Source organism: Rousettus aegyptiacus, unplaced genomic scaffold (assembly GCF_014176215.1).
Source record: "Rousettus aegyptiacus isolate mRouAeg1 unplaced genomic scaffold, mRouAeg1.p scaffold_m13_p_13, whole genome shotgun sequence".
In the NCBI taxonomy this organism is placed as follows: Eukaryota; Metazoa; Chordata; class Mammalia; order Chiroptera; family Pteropodidae; genus Rousettus; species Rousettus aegyptiacus.
In genome coordinates, this window is record NW_023416288.1 from 41,362,541 (window position 1) to 41,375,170 (window position 12,630).

The 12,630-nt window shown below is 48.0% G+C and overlaps 1 protein-coding gene across 4 annotated transcripts in view; it reads right to left on the reverse strand.

The window, feature by feature from the left end:
• ELMO1 (engulfment and cell motility 1) overlaps nucleotides 1-12,630 on the reverse strand; it is a 422,552-nt gene that overhangs the window by 348,152 nt on the left and 61,770 nt on the right. The window contains exon 1 of one of the 4 annotated variants that reach the window (XM_036230487.1): nucleotides 415-990. The exons of 2 other annotated variants lie outside the window; for them this stretch is intronic. The gene's annotated coding sequence lies outside the window, so the exon portion shown is untranslated. Of the gene's footprint in view, nucleotides 1-410; nucleotides 991-12,630 lie in introns of those variants that run through there. One more of the 4 variants, XM_036230488.1, reaches the window with a different exon arrangement.

The following is a 12,630-nucleotide window of genomic DNA, read 5'->3' on the forward strand; positions in this document are numbered from 1 at the left end:
AGCGACCGCGAGGCAGACTCGGGCAAACAGGTTCTCCCTCCAGACCATCGACGGTCCTTCCGCGGCGGCTGCTGGCAGCACCGCGTAACGAAGGCCGGCCTCAGACCTGCCGCGGCCGCGCCCAGGCGGGTCGCCGTCCACCGAGTGTGCTGACCAGCACTGGCTGCCCCTCGCCTCGTGGAGCTACTGCCATTTCCTGGGCTTGCCCGATTCCCATGCTTCCCGCCTGCGTTTGTCATGCCCCACCCCCCACCTGAAGTGTTCCCCTTCCCCTGGGTGGCTTCGAAAGTTCCCCCCTAGACGTCAAAGCCGATCTCACGTGCCAGCTCCCGAGAGATTCCCCTGACCCACAGCCTCCCGAGCTAGAGGCAACTGCCCCACACCTGTCCTCCCAGGTGTTCACGACGCACCTACCAAAGCACCTCTCCACACGTTCTGCTACAGGTTTACTTGCGTTCCTGAGGTAGGGGAATTCTTATTCATCTCCGTTCCTCTCTCTGGTCCTGACCAGATGGCATGGCAAATAGCGGCTCGATAACTATCTCTCAGACAAGTGAATGAATCACACTCTTCCCTTAAAAACAAGTTGTGAGATTTTTTTCTTCTTCTTAATGCGAAGAACTGCTCAAGCCAATGACGCTTTTTACAATCCAGAATTATTTGTATAGAAAACCTTTAGGCATTTCCTCCAGCAGCGGCTCGCTGCTCATTGGCCCCATTGGACAGAAATAGAAATGGAGGCGCTCGGAGGTGAAAATGAGGCCGATTCCAGATTCACTTTCCTCCTGGAGAAATTCCGTCGAAAAGCGAGATGAGCCCAGAGCTGAGCGGCTGCCTCTCATCCCTCGACTCTGACTGAGTTCTGGGCACGGAGGAAATCAGCACCTCGAATGGAAAGTTCATCATTTCACAAACTGACGCACACACTTCCCTCCTTGTGCTGGGTTTGGGGCATTTGCTTTTCAAAATCCTTTTCGGCTGCTACCGTGTCAGCGAGGGCTCCGCTCCTCCCAGCCCCCATCTCCCGCCCCCTCCCCCACACTTCCCCTCCTCCCTGTCTTTGTCACTCTGCGCCCAGCACTGACATTCCCCAGTGGAAGACACAAAGCCCGGACCCAGGTCCCTATCTCAGAACCCAGACTGCAGGCCACAGGAAATGCTGGCGCGGTTCCACCGTCCTGTGAGCCAAACACGCCAAGTTTCCAAACCTGCTGATCAAAAAACAATACGCGAAACTCCCTTCTCCCTCCCTGTCTCTCCAGCAACGGCAGAGCTGGGAAGGCCGCCCTAGGAAATCTGATTGCATCAGATTAGCAGCTCTGGCCTTCTGCAGAGGGGGGAGCGCCGGGCCGGGCCTCCGGCGGCTTCCACCTGACAGCTCAGCACAGGCTTAGTCATCCTGGAAGGCGAGGCGCCATGCCATGCACACAGGCGCCCGCCCAGGACGGCCTGAGCCCCGGCCTCCTCCTGCCCGCTCGGCTCCGTTCTCCGGACGAGCCCAGGCTGTGAGTGAGCGCGAGGGGCAGATGTCTGCCTGGGCGGCGATCCTGCTTCTGCCCTGTCCACAGCTCTGTGGCTTCGGGCAAGTTACATAACGTGCCTCACCCTCAACAGCCTCATCTATAAAACTGCAACAATAGCGGAAGCTTTCTCACAGACGGTTAGGAAGAGTAAACACATAAAGCAATTAGAACGGGGCCTGCGATGGTACCGTCACCATCGCCACCATCACCACCATCATCGCCATCATCGCGATTAATTTACTGAGCGTCAGGTGCCTGGGTGCAGCCGTCTGCCCTCTCCTCCAGGGACACACGCGGAGGCCCCACCACGCAATTTTGTTTTTCCTTAAGCATCTTAACAGAACTCGACACACTGTTATGCGAGTAGAGAGGAAATGATAACTCAGCCTGAAGTCCAAGGAGGTGTTATAGATTTGGACGTGCTTTTTTTTCCCCTGGGCTTAAAGGATGAGCAGAAGTTTCTCGCTGAGTGACTGGGTTGGGAGGTGTCACAGGACAGCTCTGTAAGTACCGGCAGGTGACTGGAACCCCCCTTCCAGATCCCTTCTCTCCAAGGAGACGTGGTCTTCTGGGCCGAGGCATTTAACGGTCCCCCCCTCACAGAAGGGGACCTGCCCACCAGTACCACACAGCCGCCCCCGCTGCCTGTGTGCCTTCAGACGGGTGGGGCCAGAGTGACTCCAGCTCTCGTCCGTAGGAGGGACAGGCCCATCCAGCGGCCCCGCTCGCTGGCTTTGCTGCCTCATCCTTCAGCGAAGTGGCCAGTGCTCCACTAAGCAGCTCAACAGAGGAGAAGCAGATCTGGACCCCAGCTGCTCCCCAGAAGTTAGGGTTCCATGGGGACGAAGGCACAGTGGCCAAGGATTACACGGCTTCACTCTCAGAGTGTCCAGTCCCGGCCCCAAATGGAACCTCATGTTTCTCAGGAACGTTTCCATAAAAAAAAAAAAAAAAAAAAAAAAAAAAAGAAGCAGATCCCGCCCTTCGTCAGGGTTTTAGATGTTTTATCCCTCTGGGGACCAGGCACAGCCCACGACCCCCAGCAGGACAAAGGAAAACAAGACCCTGCTCTCGTCTCTCAGCTTAGCAGGCTCCCTTGGCGCTCCCCGGACTGTGTGACGGAAACCTCTCCCTTCTGGTTTTTCTCTGGGCTCCCTCACAAATCTACTGGAGGTTATCTTTAAGATAAAATACTTTCGGGGCACATGCTATCAGCGGGAACAGGTGGCCGCACTCTGAAGAGTTGTTTACACAAACACCATGAAGAGCTGTTTACACAAACAGTGGGTCCAGGGGCCCTTGTTTGCTGTTGACGAATGAAAGGGTTGCGGTTCCGGTTCCGTAGACATGTTTGCAAATCCAGAAATTCCTTACCACGTTTAGTTAAAAGTAACCGCGTTGTGCAAAGCGGAGACAAGGTGGCCTGCAGTTCCACCCTGAACGCGAATCCTGCCGATCCCGCCCCGGGGCGGCCAGTCTGCGGGCTGCCAGCCCGAGCAGCACATTCTGATGGATCGGTGCGCTCAGCAATTGTTTCCCCAGCGCTGCGCCCAGGGCAGTTTCCCCCACAATCCGTCTGCGCGCCCTGCGAAGCGGGGAGGTTAGAAGCTGATAAGAGGAAAGCAGAGGGCCTTCCAGCTCGTTGCTGGCGATTTGCTCACAGAGAACCTTCTACAATTTACCTCGGTAAACTGGATGCTAAGGATTTAAATTATTTTTACCTGCACTCGGTTCTAGCAAACTTGAGACTCAACCTGCTGATATCTGCTTTGATAAGGACTCAGTCATGCAAAAGACAAACCAATAATAAAAAAAATAATACACACACACACACACACACACACACACGTACGCTCCCTAGCTAGATTAGTGAGAGAGATCGTGAAAAAATTAGAAAAGGCCACCACGCATCTTCTCGTTTTTCTCTCATGATCCACTTTGCGCCTTGCCAAGAAAAAAGGTCAAATATCATAAATCTTTGTGGAACACTTGAGTTCCGCTGACATGTCTGGGTCAGATTCTAGGATCTAATTATCTGAGGCACGAAGTTAGTAAATGAGGACAAAGAAAACCAGATTCCACTTGACGCCTAAGAACCTTTCTTTCTTTGGCTTTTTGAATCTAAGCCAACTGCCCCAAACTTTATAGAGACAAGACAGCATGAGAAAGAGGACAGGTTTTGGAGTCAGACAGGTCGGAATTTGAATGAGGAAGTGGGCCGCGTTTTAAGCCAGGGCACAGCGGATGACCAGATTTGCATTACACTTCAGCCTATTGGGGGAGCAGACGGGAAGGGACCCAAACCTGGTGAGAAAGTGACTGATAGCAGCTTGGGGTGGTGGGGTGGGAGGCGAAGAGGGGCTGGCCCTGGAGATGGAGCCGGTGATGATTTATGAGCAATTTTAAAAGGAACTGATGAGGATGGACTGTGTACAGGGTTGGAGAGAGGGAGACGCTGAAGTCGAGTGACCCGGGATTCTGCCTTACGTAGCAGACAGCACACGGACATGGTGATGCCACTTCCTGAGCTGGCCCCCTCCGACTAGGAGATGCACCCCCAGACCTGCCTCAGGGCCGTGGGCGTGTGGAGGAGTCCTCTGGAGGGTCAGGCCATGAGCGCGAGAGACACCCCTCTTCCCTGGAGACCTAATCTGCTCTACTGTAGATTCTGCCTAAAATTTGTGGCCGTTTCTTTCTTATTAAATTGAAGAGCAGCAGTGTGAGCAGTGACAGCCAGAGATGGGCGGACTCCGACCGCCTGCGTTCTCCCCCTAGTTTCCCCGCCTCGTGGCCTCGGGGAAATTGCTCTCTGCGCCTAAGTTGACTCAGCTGTAAAATGGGGAAAACCAGAGTACCCACCCATCTCGCGGCTTTCCCGAGATGAGTACCAAGATGACGGCAAGATGATGGCCCTGGCGAGGTGTTCACACGATCTCCCTAAAAGCACTGTGACACAGACAATAAACATGAGAAAATGGCGTCCCCGAGGAAACCGGCCACTCGCTTGTCTAGCTGGCAGCCTAGCCAGTCCGAAGTCTGTGTCCTGAACCATTACGACGAACTTCCTCCGGCCTCGGCAGACAGCGCCAGGCACAGAGCACGAGCCGGTCAGTATTGCCTCTTTGCAACGGCAAATCCAGCCTTTTACAACCAGTACAGTCCACGAGGGGCGGGGGGCTAGAAACACCTTTCCATTCTGGTCCCTATTGCTTCTTCCCATCACGGACTTACAGAATTTTGATGGTGGCTGAGTGAACTTGCTTCTGACTTTGACTCCATGGCCCAGAATCACACGGCCCGAGCTGTCCGGGCTGAGCCCAGACTCACTTCTCGATGCCGTCCCAGAACCTGCAACTTGACACCACTTCTGCGACAGTGTGGCAGGAACAGGACCCCGCGGCTCGGATCATAACGACCGGAGAGAGGAGGCAGGGTTCCCTTCAAGAAGACCTCTATCTTTTTACCTTTTCACTTGATGACTGGATAAACTTTCGTGTGAATTGAATAGACTCCCCCACCGCTACCCCCGCCCCCAGAGAAAGAACAGAGAGGTTCTTTTATAAGCAGATAACATGATTTTATTTCCACTAACAAGGAATAATCTTAATTGACATCTCGCTCTGCGAGAGCACAGCCTCAGAACAAGCACTCCAAACTGAAATAAATGACTTCATGGTTGCGGGCCCCGCCACTTAATGAGCTTATTATGGCAAAGAATAGCAAATCAATTCACTCAGGTACAAGAGAGTTCACTGGGAAGCTACACAGCTAAAAGCGAAAGTTTATGAAACTTGACTGAGGTTTTTGAAAAACTGAGGTAGACATTTCAAACATCTACTTAAAGTTTTTCTAGGCGAAAATTAATTCAGCCGCATACTAAAGTATAAAACTCCGGAAGGCCAACAGACACTAATTACATTTTTTTATTTTTTTGAGCAAAAATCAAACATCTGCCTGAGGGTACTCCTTGGCATACCCACTAGGAGGTAGCGGGGGCCAGCAATTCAAAAGTGAGATCAAATTAGGCTCCTCAAATTTCAAACGGATTTCAACCCAATCCCCAGATCAGAGACCAGCAGAGCCCTGTGTGGTTGTAAGCAACTTTCACTAATAAAGTACTGCAATCTGCCTCCTCTGCGGAGATGGCGACTGGATTGTTTCCAATAGGAAAATTTTATAAACAGTCCCAAGGTTTAATAATAGGAAATGGGTTTAATAACTTACAGTAAAGCCATAACGGAATAAGCAATCGTAAAACAAAATCACATTTCGAAAAATCCATGACGCCCGGCAATATTCACAATAGATTTTCCTCGATTCCTTTATGTCTCATTTATATTCTTTAATGATTAAATAGCAATAAATATTTATTTCAGTAGACACCACAATGGCAAGGACTCAGAGCAACTTGAGTTCTCACACATGGCTGATTAAACAGTAGGGCAGTTGGGGCGGGTTCTTACGATATTACATTTGTCATAGAGCCTAGCAATTCTACTCCTAGGTATTTACCCTAGGTATTTATCCCAAACCCGAATCTTCCCCCTTCCCTCCCTTCCTCAAATATCCAACCGCAGATCTGCTACAACTTCTTAGTTATCTCACAAGCATCTCCAGCTGCATACTTCAAACTAAACTCTTTGCCCCAGAATCTCTTCCTCCTTCGGCGTTCTCTCTCTATTTTTTTTTTTTTAAAGGGGGGGTTGTGGCAGCACTTGACGCCAGCTTTTCTGTTTGTTTCTGTGCTGCTTCTGGGCATACCAGAGGAGGAGGATACTTCCAGTCCCTTGAAATAAAAGGCCGGCCACACCCATCTCCATGACTCACTTTGGCCAATGACACAGGAGTAGAAGTAACAGAGGCGCCAGAGAGCCAGTTCTTGCGTCCCCTGCCACAGGTTTGGGGGAGCCTGCATTGAAGGGGTATGGAGCACAGCATCCTGCTGCACCCCTCGGACCTGCAGCCCAGTTTGCGTGGCGGAAAACTGTGGTACCGGCCTGGTGTTCTGAGGCTCTCGTTATCACGGCGTGACCCGCCTCCGCTGACTAACACTACGGCCTCAGGCACCTGGGCCCAAACCCGCCTCCTCCTCGCTTCCCCTCCACTTCCAACCGACTGAACTCTCAGATCCACCCCATTTTCTCCACCTGCACTGTCGTTCTCTAGGCCAAACCAACATCTCTCTTGACAGGACTCTCATGATGAGCCTCCGATCGCAAAGTGGAAACCACAAGAATTCGCAATGGCTCCTCCGTTTACAGGCTCCCCACCGAACTCAGGCTTAAACCCGCCGTCTTTAACATGACCGGCAAAGGTCTGCATCCCCCAACCAGTGCCCGCTGGTCAAGACTGCATTCATTCTCTCTCTCTCTCTCTCTCTCTCTCTCTCTCTCTCTCTCTCTCCACTGTCCCTACTTCTACTGCCATAGGTCTCTGCGATATAAAGAAACCAGCGAACACCCACCCCTGGGCCACTACGTGGTGAACAATGGGACCCTCCCAACCAGCCAAACTGGAACCCCCGCTGCGAATTCTCCAGCCGCTGTTTATCTATGTCCTTGTTAACATAAAACGAGACTTCGGAGATGCTCGCGGGACCCTGGCAATGGCTGTGTGTCTAACACTGATTCTGCCAAACATAGTCCCGAGCCTATGACTGAAAGCGTTCCAAGTTTCAGACACGAATCTAGAATGTCGAAACATTTTTATGCTCACATTGGGGATCTCTTAAAGAGTTTTACTCACACTTGGGCATTTTTTGCTTTTACCTGAATGTTAATCCAACTGGAGGGCTTCTCTTCATGTGCGTCTATTGTAAACATCTTTGTGGGAAAAGTTACACAGGAGTTTCTCTCATGAGGCATTCTTTAGTACTACAGTCTGGTTTTTATTTCTGCTCCAGTATTTTCCCCATAATTCTTACAATTTTTAATTGATAAAAAAAAAAATCACATGAAACCAAGTTTCTTCTTTTTTTTTTCACGTCACCAGTTTAAAATTTTGCTTGAGAAAGGAGGGGCAAAAGGGAGTGCTCTTGTGGACATGTCCTGGTTTTCAGATGTGAGACAGCTCAGGATATTTTCTCTCTGTCACCATTAATGGAAAAAAAAAAAAAACCCTCAAAAAATGAATCCAACTGAAGATAGCTTAGAAGTATCTTCTTAGCAAAGCTCAGAATGTTTCTATCAACTTTCACATGAAAACTTGTTAAAGATGATCTCTGGATGGTGTCTAAAGCATCTTTATATTTGACAGTCGCGAATGACTGCCATGTAACCTGAAAGGTGAGAAATGCAGGTAAGGGTTTAGCTTCATCACATAAAAAGCCCTTCGGCCCCAGAGCTTTACGTCCGAGCCTGCACGGAATGGGAACTCGGTGGCAGGTTCCTGCCTACTCCCCTCAGTTGAAAAATACATCCACTTTCACTGAAATGACTTCTAATAGCAGACCACATTTCCACTTTGTGCTTTACATGCTGTATGTTATGGTCCTGGATTCCGAGAGTAATCAAAGACTGCGAAACTTCACAGAGTGTGGTCTTTCAAACGGGCACCTGAAAAGAAAGGACGCTGTTTCGGTGAACGCCGAGTCATCCCCAAGCTGCTGCAGGGTGTCGAAGCGTCAGAGGCAACAGCGACGCCAGCAGCTTCCGAGCCCCACAGGGAGGACGGGGTCTGCGAGTCCCGCTGGTCAGTGCTGGCCGACCCCAAAGCGGGCGGCGGGACCCCTGGAGAAGCGCTCTTCCTTAGAAGAGACGAGAACGCCATGGCCACCTGCAGCTCCTCCTCTGTGTCGTTGTCGCTTACGATCAGGACTTTGATCTCAGCCATCATCGAAGTTCAAAGCCGAGGTAAAGACGCGGGAGAAAGTGTGGCTCCCAAGGCAGAGTGGAGAGCTGAGGACTAACCGACGAGTTAATCAATGGAGACGATCTAAAAACTCTTCTCTCTCTCCGACTTGAACGATCATGCCCGCTGGCCACTTCTGTCTTCTTAGGCGGAGAGAGACGTACGGTGTCACCATCAAGACCTCCCTCCTGCTTGTGCTGTACTATCAAACTCACGTGATGATCTCGGGCTTCGTAAGCACAAACATTTAAAAGAGTAACGATCCATCGTCGAACCTCCAAAAGACGAACCGCCACATCGATACGAAGACGCGACAGATGAACCGCCAAGCGAAGACGTCACTTCAGGCCACCGCAACCTCTCCGCCCGCGTGGTTCTCAATCGAGGTCATTCAAGTGGCCCAGAAATCATTCCCAAATTCTAAGTAGAAAAGCCCATCGTACTCAAAGGGGCTAAAGGATAAGAAGGAAAATCCAAAATAATATCCTGACTCTTGTCCCTCAGTTTTCTTAACCGTGCCATTCTGCCTGCAAGAAAAGGAAGAAAGTGCCGTCCCCCCTCGGTGCCCATGGGAGACTGGTTCCAGGACCCCTGCGGGCACCCAGACGCACAGATGCTCAAGTCCCCACCGCGGAAGGATTCACATACGGGCCCCAGCAGGATACGCTTACATGTCTCTTCATTCCCATGGGTTAGCAAAGTGCTGGGCACCTGACAAGGTCAAGTTTTGCTTTTTGGAACTTTCTGGGACTTTTTGAAAAATGCTTTTGATCCCCAGGTGGTTGAATCGGTGGGCACAGAATTCATGGACATGAAGGCCTTTACTGTACAGTCATATCCGTTAGGTGGTCTCCATGGCATGTCCAGTGTAATTTTTCTTCAAAGTTAAATTATGCAGCACACAAAGAAAATAAACTTTATTGGCGACAACTATTTTCTTTTAACACCTACCACACCTAGCTAGTCTTCCTAGGCGGTGCCCCATCCAAGTACTAGCCAGGCCCGACCCCGCTTAGCTTCCGAGACCAGACAAGATCGGGCTTGTTCAGGGTAACATGGCCATAGACTGGTGGCAATTATTTTATATCGGACTTTTGCATTAATTATTTCTCATACGTTAAAACAGACAAATCAAAGCTCCCAACATCCATGTTTCATCAGACGTAGAATCTCTGTGAGGTCGGTCGGCAAACAGTGTTGTAAGATCTCATTTTACAAATAGGGGGCTGAAGCATACAAGTTAAAACAAAGAGACACCAGGTGCTACTAAAATGCTTTATACCCAAGATAGTTCCATTATGTCAATGAGAACACGAAAGCGAAATCTGTCTGGCGTCTGCCTCATGATTTGTTCTCATCTTCTGCTCGGCCGCTCCTTGCTCACTCTCTCTTTTCTGGCCACCTGGGATTTCTTGAAGCTCCTCAGACACACGACACTTTCCGCCCACCGACCCCACAACTTCCCATAGCTGGTTTGCTCAGCATCTTCAGAACTCCACCCGAATGCGACCTTTCCATGACCTTTACGGGCCAGCGGAACCGGCAGACACACACGTCCCCAGGCGCCCTCTCTCTCCCTCACGCCCCTTCACTCGTCACTTACCGCCCCCTTGCACCATGCCACAGACCCACCGACTTGTCTGCGGTCACATCCCGCTTTAGAGTGTCACCCCTCCGAGGGCCGAGACGCCGTCTTCCTGGCCGCTAACCTCCAGTCACACGGCATGATTTTGATGAATATTTGGCGAATGAGCAAGGGAATAAATGATACACGCATCAGATTGTGAGGAAGCCGTTTATTTCTTAGACACTTCGAGAAGATTCCTCGGGAGCACGGTGAGAGGTCACGGGTTACAGATTTCACTCCGTAGGCGTGTGACCTGCAGAGACTGGGGAAGCCTACAGACGAAGTGACTGGGTACTTGAGCGCGGCGCAAATTTGGTAAAACCCGAGTGCGGTAGGATAAATTGGTGGGCGACAGACCCAGTTCCAGTCACAGTCATGGAATTGGAGAGCTCTAAACTAAAATAGTAATTAATAATAATAGTAATAATAATAATAGCTAGAAATTAGTATGACCAAATGACCAAATGAGGTTATTTACATGAAATTATTGTATGTGATATAAAATAAGCAGAAATAAGCATATACAGAACGTAGGCTACTTCCCCCTCTCCACTCCCCCCCACTAACCTCCCTTCCAGACATCATCATCAATCATTAAAAAGAAATTTAACTCCTCACTGCCAGGACTAAACAGGACATCAGAATCACCAACCCGCAAGTCCATCATAATTGTTGAAAGCCTTTTAGAAAGGTAGACACACTAGGAATAGAGAGAAACCTTTTTACGCAAGAAGACACAAAAACATAAATAAACATTATAAGGATTGAGTGGAGGAGAAGCAAACTGCCATTATGCAGATGATATAATTGTCTACCAGAAAATTTATTAGCGTTAATTAATAAAACAGTTTGTCAAGGTTTCTGAATATAAGATCAATATATAGAAGTGATTTGCATTTCTATATGCCAGCAACAAAACATTAGAAAGAACGATATTTAAAATATACAGTAATTATAGAAAATAAGATACTTAGGAATATATTGAAAACAATTTATAAGATCTGTATAAAATAATAAATTTATTGAAGAATATTAAACACCAAAAAAAATGGAGAGACAAAGTTTAGGCATGAGAGAGAAATAAATATTGTAAATAGATCAACAAGAATATGTAACAAATATAGAGGCCAGACAAGGACCCACACATGAATGGAAGTTCGACACTGCAGACCAGTATGAGGCAAAATGAGCTATTTAATAAACAGTACTGAGACGATGTAGGGAAAAACTAAAATCAATCCCTACATCACGATCTATATTAAATGGAACGATTTCAAAGATTAAGCATTTAAATGGACAGAAAGAGAAAGCTTAGAAAAAAAATACAAGAATATCTTAATAACCACAGGGTAAGAAGGATGCCCAAAACATAAAGAGACTGATCGATTCATCTACGATCTATTTAAGAAATATTAATCGAAAGTATCATAAGAAAAAATATATAAAAATACAATGTTGAGATTATTACAACAGTCATAATGGACAATGATATGTTACATAGAATATACACGGAACTCCAGTGAATCCACATGAAAAGGACAAGCAACTCAAAAGGCATAGCCAGGCATTTACATGAACAAGAAAACATGAAGGTCGATAATTCTATGAAGAGATGGCCAACCTCATTGAAATTAGGCCAATACAAAGAAACGCCAGTGCGACACCACTTTGTACCCAGGAGACTAGGAAATTCGCACAATCTGACAGTCCCAAGTGCTGGCAAGTACAGAGGGCCACAGGAATCGTCATGTACTCCTGGGAAGAATTTAAATCGGCACTAGTTTGGGAATACGGCGGCCTTGCCTAGAAATATAGCTGGAGGCATGTACATCCTACAACGGGGCTTCCTCTCTCCTGGCTACACCCCGGGAGAAACTCTCACTCACCTGCCCGAGGAGAGCTGTGCGAAAATATTCAGGAAATATAAAATATTCAGGGAAAAGATTACAAGAGTGAGGAGGGAGGGACATGGGATCAGAGCGCCATCTAAACAGCAAGAAAGCGGAAACAGCTCAAAAGTCTAGCCCAGGAAAAACAAACCGTGGTCGATCCATGTAACTAAATACACGATAAAGGGTGAAAATGAACTACATCAACACAGGTGAATCTCAGGAACATACCGCTCATGCTGAGCAAGTTACAGACAAGTTCATGTAGAATAATTCCACTTTTATAAAGTTCTAAAATATTTTGTTCATATAACCCTAAAAAAAAAAATCATAATAAAATATTCAGGAAAAAGATTACAAGAGTGAGGAGGGATGGACATGGGATCAGGGCTTCAAAGGTCCAGGTAATATTCTATTTCTTAGGCTGGGTGATGGGTACATGGCTATTAATTTTATTAATCTTCATTACATATATGTCCTCATTTGCCAAATGGTATCCTTAATATAATTATAGAATTCCAGCACGGTTTATCAACATAAAAATGTTAGTTGTGAGTATTTATTTCCCTTAGGTGAAACACCTAATTTCTGCATGATAACAAAAGAATGAGGCACTCCTAAATTAAAATAATGAAACCGCCTTTAAACCTTCTTGCATATATTTAAATTGGCTATGTCTTAAGAAACTATGCATCTTGCAGAAGAAGCTATGATCTGCTAAGGAATGCATGTTTTCTTTCCT